The sequence below is a fragment of the Dipodomys merriami genome, unplaced genomic scaffold (genome assembly GCF_024711535.1).
Source record: "Dipodomys merriami isolate MVZ:Mamm:240054 unplaced genomic scaffold, mDipMer1.0.p SCAF_353, whole genome shotgun sequence".
Lineage (NCBI taxonomy): Eukaryota > Metazoa > Chordata > Mammalia > Rodentia > Heteromyidae > Dipodomys > Dipodomys merriami.
In genome coordinates, this window is record NW_027205082.1 from 831,860 (window position 1) to 839,099 (window position 7,240).

Genomic DNA, 7,240 nt, shown 5'->3' on the forward strand with positions numbered 1-7,240 from the left:
TTGTCCATCTCAAGGAATTTCCTGCCCAGGCTGGCTTTGGACCATGATCCTCAGCTCTCAGGATCCTGAGTAGTTAGGATGACAGGCGTTAGTCACTGGTGCCCAGCTTCCATTTCAAGTATCTAAGTGGTGAATAGGAGATAATAGTCTCATGGGAACTTTTGTGTCTGGGATAGTTTAGAACCCAGATCCTCACATCTCAGTTTCTTGAGTAGGCAGGGTGACAGACCTCAGCTACAGACACCTAGATCATAACTCTCTGTTGCAAAGAGCCATGGGGAATGCACTGAAAATTTGGGGGTACTGTTCTAAGGTCTTTTGCTCAAGGCTAGAGCTCTACTACTGTGAACCACAGCTCAGAGTTTCACAGATCAGCCCCCGAGTATCTTGGATGACAGTGGTGAGTGAACCAGCAACTTCTGGTTCCGTGGAGCTGGGTTGCAGTGATTTATCTCTGGCTAAGTCAGGTAAGATGGCAGCTGCAAGCACCAGACTCCATGCTTGTTCTGTGATGAGGTATTTGCAGAACTATCCTTATATTGTTGCAGTCAGAACATTCTATTTTATTTTATTTTTTTGGTGCCAGTCCTGGGTCTTGAGAAAGGGTCTAGACACAGTCCCGAAGCTTTTATGCTCAAAGCGAGTGCTCCACTGCCTAAGCGTCAGCACGACTTCTAGATTTTTCTGTGCACAAGGGAGTGAAGAATCGAACTCAGGGCTTTGTACATAGTAGGTGAGCAATCTACAAATGAGCCCGATGACTGACAAGTGTATGAACACATAAATATGTAGATTGATAGATAGATAAATAGATGCATATATATATATATATATATAGCAAGAGAGATATATACTAGGAAATTGCATATAAAATATTATTACAAATTATTGGCATTTAAATTATTCCTTCTTTTTTTAAGTAACATGATTGAATAAATAATAAAGTATTAATTGAAAATTAGTCAATGTAGTTTTATATAATCATACACTAACTACTATTTTAATTGGTACTTATTTTCTTTTATTTTACATTGTGAAAATACTGTACAGAGGGGTTACAATTACATGGGCAAGATAATGAGTAAATTTCTTATCAAGCATCGTAGCCTCTTCCTTTTTGTTTCCCCTTCCTATCTTTTCCCATTCTCTCCCCGCCCCTCACCCCCCCACACAATCATCGTTCCAAGCACCCCCTCTACCACAGTTGTAAAGATCATATTTTGACATAATGACTTGTACATTTCATTGTTGCAATGGGTCCACCTGTATCCCTATTTAAACAATTTGTTTTTTCCCTTCCCCTCCACAAATTATACCGACATCAAATACAGTGAAAGCAGAGGTTATAAAGTGGGGAGGGACATAGAAAGCAACAAAGAAATAATCTTATAAATGTGTTAGAAACAATCACATGAAAGAAAAAACACATTTGAATACATATCTTAGGGTTCATTTCCGGGAAATCAATTTATTTGACCTTTTCTGCTTGACTCAGACATATACTAGATATTGCAAATGAGGGAAACCATGGGACCTATGTTTCTTTGGACATGGATTACTTCACTTAATATAATTTTTCCAAGTCTTTCCATTTCCTAACCAATGGGGCAATGTCATTCTTTCTGATGGAGGCATAGAATTCCATTGTGTATATATACCACATTTTCTTGATCCATTCATCTACTGAGTGGCATCTGAGCTGGTACCATATCTTAGCTATGGTAAATAATGCTGCAATAAACATAGTCGTGCTGGTAGCTTTAGTGTGGTCTTGTTTGTGAACATTTGGGTAAATGCCCAAAAGTGAAATTGCTGGGTCATAGGGGAGCTCTATGTGGAATCTTTCGAGGAACCTGCATACTCCTTTCCAAAGTCATTGAAGAAGTATACACTCCCACCAACAATGCAGTAAGGTCCCCTTCTGTCCACATCCGCTCCAGCACCTGTTGTTATTGTAGTTCTTGATTATAGCCTTTCTAACTGGGGTGAGGTGGTATCTCATGTTCTTTTGATTTGCATTTCTTTAATGGCTAGGAGGTTGAACATTTCGTCAGGTGTCTATTGGCCATCCTTCTTTCCTCTTCAGAGAAGTTTCTCTTAAAGTCTTTAGCCCACTTATTTATTGGGCAGTTGTTTCTTTAAAGATTTGTTTTTGGAGGATTTAACTTTTTGAGTTCTAGGTATACTTTAGATATGAGACTCTTGTCCATTGTATGACTAGTGAAGATTTTCTCCCAATCCGTGGGCTTTGATTGATCTTACTAGCTATGTCCTTTGCCATGCAGAAGCTCTGCAATTTCATGCCATCCCATTTGTCCAACCATTCTTTGATTTGTTGCTTTTCCGGCTCTTTATTAAGAAAATTTCAGCCTGTGCCAAGTAGACCTAGGGTTTCTCCTATTACACCCTATAATGTTTTCAGAGTGTCTGCTTTGACTCTGAGGTTTTTGATCTTTTTGGAGTTGATTCTGGTGCACGGTGATATATAGGGACCTAGCTTATTTTTCTAAAAGTAGTTAACCAATTTTGCCACCACCATTTACTGCAAAGGCTGTCTTTTTTCATTCTATTTTTTTAGCTCCCTCATCGAAGATTAGATGGCTATAGGTCTGTAAGTTCATTTCTGCGTTTTCAATTCTATTGCATTGGTCCTGAGGTCTGTTCTTGTGCCAGTATCAAGCTGTTTAGATTACTATGGCTTTGTAGTAGAGTTTGAAATTTGGTATTTATATTCCTCCAGCACTGTTCTTTCTGTTGAGGATCATTTTTGCTATTTGGGATCGTTTGTTGTTCCATATAAATTTTTGGAGTGCGTCTTCTATTTCCTTGAAGACTGAGGTTGGAATATTGATAGGTATCTCATTGATAGACAGCCTTGGGAAGTATTGCCATTTTCATGAGGTTGATCTTTCCAATCCAGGAGCATGGGAGTTTTTGCCACTTTCTAAATTCTGTTTTGATTTCCTTTTTCAACTTTTTAAAGTTTTCATCATAGAGCTCCTTCACTTTTTTGGTTAATTCCTAGATATTTTATTTTTTTGTGGGGCTATTACAAATGGAGTCGATTTCCTAATTTCAGCCACACTTTTCTCATTGTTGGCATACAGAAAAGTCAATGATTTTTGAGGGTTAATTTTATATCTTGTTACTTTGCCAAAGTTTTGAATCAGCTTGAGTAATTTGGGAGTGGAGTCTGTGGGATTCTTTAAATACAAGATCATGTCATGTGCAAAGAGGGAGAGTTTTACTTCTTTCCCTATTTGGATCCCATTTATGTTTACATCTTGTCTTATTCCTGTAGCTAGGTATTCTAATACTAGATTCAAAAGAAGTGGAGAGAGTGGAACTCTTTGTCTCATTCCTGAGTTAAGAGGAAATGGCATTAATTTTTCACCATTAAGAATAATGCTGGCTGTAGGTTTGTCATATATTGCCTTTATTGTATTGAGGAATGTTCCATGGATTCCTAATTTTTCCAACACCTTCATCATAAAGCGGTGTTAGATCTTGGCAATTGCTTTTTGTGCATCTATTGAGATAACCATGTGGTTCTTATCCTTGCTCCTGTTGATGTGATGAATTATATTAATTGATTTGCATATATTGAACCAGCTGTGCATCTCTGAAATGAATCTTGTTTGATCGTGGTATATGATTTTTTGGATGAATTGTTGAAGTTGATTGATCAAAATTTTGCAGAAATATGACATTTATTACCCTTATTTATTTAGCATTATTACACATATAACATTTCTTTTATTACATCATATCACATAGGATATATGTAGATATGTATTATACATCATACTGAGACCATGGACTTTCACAGAAAAGGAAAACAATGTGCTAATATTGGCTTCTTATTCCATGAATAAATTTTTGGCCATGCTGGGATTTCAGCTCACAGCCTAGAATGCCCAGTCCATAAATGGGGTCACAGTCTTAGCAGACCAGCCTCTGGGAAACTGAGCTGCCAGGAAGTTCTGAGGACCTGTGATCAAGCCACAGGAGTGCTTGATATTTAGATAGACAGACAGATAAATAGATAGATAGATAGATAGATATAGATAGAGACATGTGTAGATTGATATACATATATATATATATATATATACAAAGAGAGGGACTGTGAGGTAATTAAATTATATATATTATTACCAATTATTAGTTATTAAATTATGCCTCCATTTAATGAAATAGTACTGTTGAATACTTATAAAAGTATTAATTAAAAATCATTCAATACCCTTAATCATACCATGGTGCTAGAATGGAAGACATAAATCCAATATTTTTTGAGAGGCATTCTAAAATAGAATCATGAATCAACGGCACATTTATCATTTTTATAACATTCCGTTAGCATTCACATGAACAGAAATGAGTTTTTCAGGATCTCCCTCCATTTGTGGGTGGTAGTCCTAGCATTTGAACTCCAGACCTCGGTAGTTTATTTCGAATGACACGGTGAAAATTTCAGACTGTTAAAATTGAAAAAAATAACAAGAAGAAAATAAAGTAAGGTGCCATTGGTTCCTGCCTATAATCCTAGCTCCTCAGGAGGCTGTGATGTAGAAAATACCAATTTAAATTCAGATGGGATGGGAAAGTCTAGGACACTCTTCTTTCCAAGAGATCACCAGAAAAATAAACATGAATGGGGCTGTGACTCAATGGCAGAGCGCTACCCTTGAGCAAAAGGAGCTCAAGAGCAGGGCCTAGGATCATAGTGCAATAGAGTACCTGCCCTCCCCCAAAAAGGAGGCAATAACTACATGGATCTCTGTATGGATGATGGGCATTCAGCAGGTTGCCCGGTCCCCAGCCACCCCAACCTGGTCAAACTGGGACAAGCCCTCATAGAGTACTAAGTGTGAGCCAGCAGCTTGAACAAAGCACCCTCTGCCATTTAATAACTGAAGACCTGAAGGCTTTGCCTGGGCTAGTGTGTGCAACGGGTGCATAATGTTCTGTCTGAGGCATCCCATTGGGACACTTTGCAGCCAGCCACTGCTTCCAGAGAGTCCACAGTCCCTAGGTTGGAGGAGTTGTCCAAGGTTCTCTCTGCATCATCTCTATCCCTGTGTAGGATGTGAGCCTAGACCTCTGGGGCCTGGTGGCTATCACTCATCTATCATTCTTCATTGCCAAGTCAAAAGCTAGTCCCAAATCTTGGCATAGACATGAAATAATCAGCTATTTCTGCGCCAAAAGGGGTAATTCAATAAATCCCACTCTCATAATTCCCATTAGAAGTGGGCTGCAAATGTGGCTTAGTGATAGAGTGCTTACATAGCACAAACGAAGAGTTTCATTCTTTAGTACCACAGAAACAGAAAAAGCCAAAAGTGGCACTGTGGCTTAAGTGAGAGAGTGCTAGCCTTGAGCAAAAGAAGCTCATGAACATACCCAGACCCTGAATTCAAGCCCCAAGACTGGCAAAAAGAAAAAAAAAAAGTGAGTCTGGTGAGACATATTCTTCTGGGACACAGAGGAGGGCCAAGGTTATAGGTAAGAGGTAGAGTAGAAGGCAGGTGCTGCTGGCTCACCCCTGTAATCTTAGTTACTCAGGAGGCTGAGATCTGAGGATCCCAATTACTAACAAAAAGTCTATATGAGATATTTTTCTTCAATTAAACACCCAAAAAGTGAGAAGTAGAGCAGTGATTCTAAGAGTAGAGTGCTAGCCTTGAGCACAAAAGCTCAGGGTTAGGACAACGTCCAGACCATAAATTCAAACATTAGGACTGGCACACACACACACACACACACACACACACACACACACACACACACACACACACACGCACACGCGCGCATGCTCGCGCGGGTGCACACATGCACATGCACACACAACACACCAAGATAGAGCATTTGCCAGTCACCCTGCACGTTTTGTCTATAGCAACTTAATAATAAAAAAAAAGGGAGAAGGGAAGGAAAGATTTGCTCCAGGAGGTGATATAACCAGTGCCAAAATTCCACAGGAGTTCTAAGGCATGGAACTGGACAGAGAGCCTCAGGCAGAAGGTCCATCATGGGCAAAGGTCCTTATGTGTCGTATGGAGCAAGTGGTGTAGGTGGAATGAAGGTTCTATGGCTTCAGACATTCTGGCAGAACATTCAAGGCTGGATCAAGGTTTGTTGAGACACAGGTAGGGCAAATGGTGGGTTCCCAGAATGGGGCCCAGGGGGAAGATTAGCTTGGCTTTTCACCATGGACTCCAGCCATTTCCTGTGGCTGGAAGCCTATTTTTCACACCTCCTGACCCTCAGGCCTCCTTTGCATGGAGGATTCAAGGCAAACACAGGGAAGAATGCTTGCTTAAGAAAAGCTTCTAGCACAATGCCAGAAGTGGCTCAACCCCTGTAAATCCTAGCTACTCAGAAGACTGAGATCAGAGATCATGAGTCAAGCCAGCTCAGGTGAGAAAAGTTAGTGAGACTGTTCTTGCAGATTAACTACAAAAGCCAGAAATGGAGCTGTGGCTCAAGTGGTAGAGTGCCAGCCTTGAGGGAAAAAGTTAAGAGACCAGAGGCCAGACCCTGAGTTCAAGCCCCAGCATTGGCACCTAAAAAAATAAAGAAAAGCTTTCAGGAGCTACTGAAAGGTCAGATCAGCCAGGTGCCAGTGACTCACACCTCTCCTCCTAGCTCCTCAGGAAGCTGAGATATGAGGATTACGGTTCAAAACCAACCCCAGGCAGGAATTCCAGGAGACTCTGATCTAAAAGGAACCTCCTGAATACTGGAATTGGCCCTGTGACACAAGTGGCAAGCTGAAGAGCTAGGGGACAGCATCCAGGCCCAGAGTTCAAGCCCCATGAACAACACCTGACCTTCTTGGACCTCACTCTGTGACTCTAGGCAGAGTGGGCCCCTGAGGATCTCCCAATGTCTTGGTCTTCTACAAGTCTTGAGTGCAGCCTCTTTTGAGGCCTTTTCCTATAGAGCAGGCCACAGTATCAGAGAAGAATCCAGCCCTGGGGTATGGAGGTCATTGGTCGGGTCATCAGAATGGCATCTGTCATGGGTGCATCTGACCAGGCAATCGACGTCTCAGATCATAGTTCTGGGCCAGGAGGGGCAAGGGCTGCAAAATGGCACAGCAGGTAACACCCACTCATACAAGTATCACAACAGTGTTAATCATCAGGCACACCTTGAGCAGGTGTTGAGTTGGGCTCATGATAGACTTGTAGGCTCAGGAATCTAAAGCCGGCTGGCTGCTGCTTGTAGC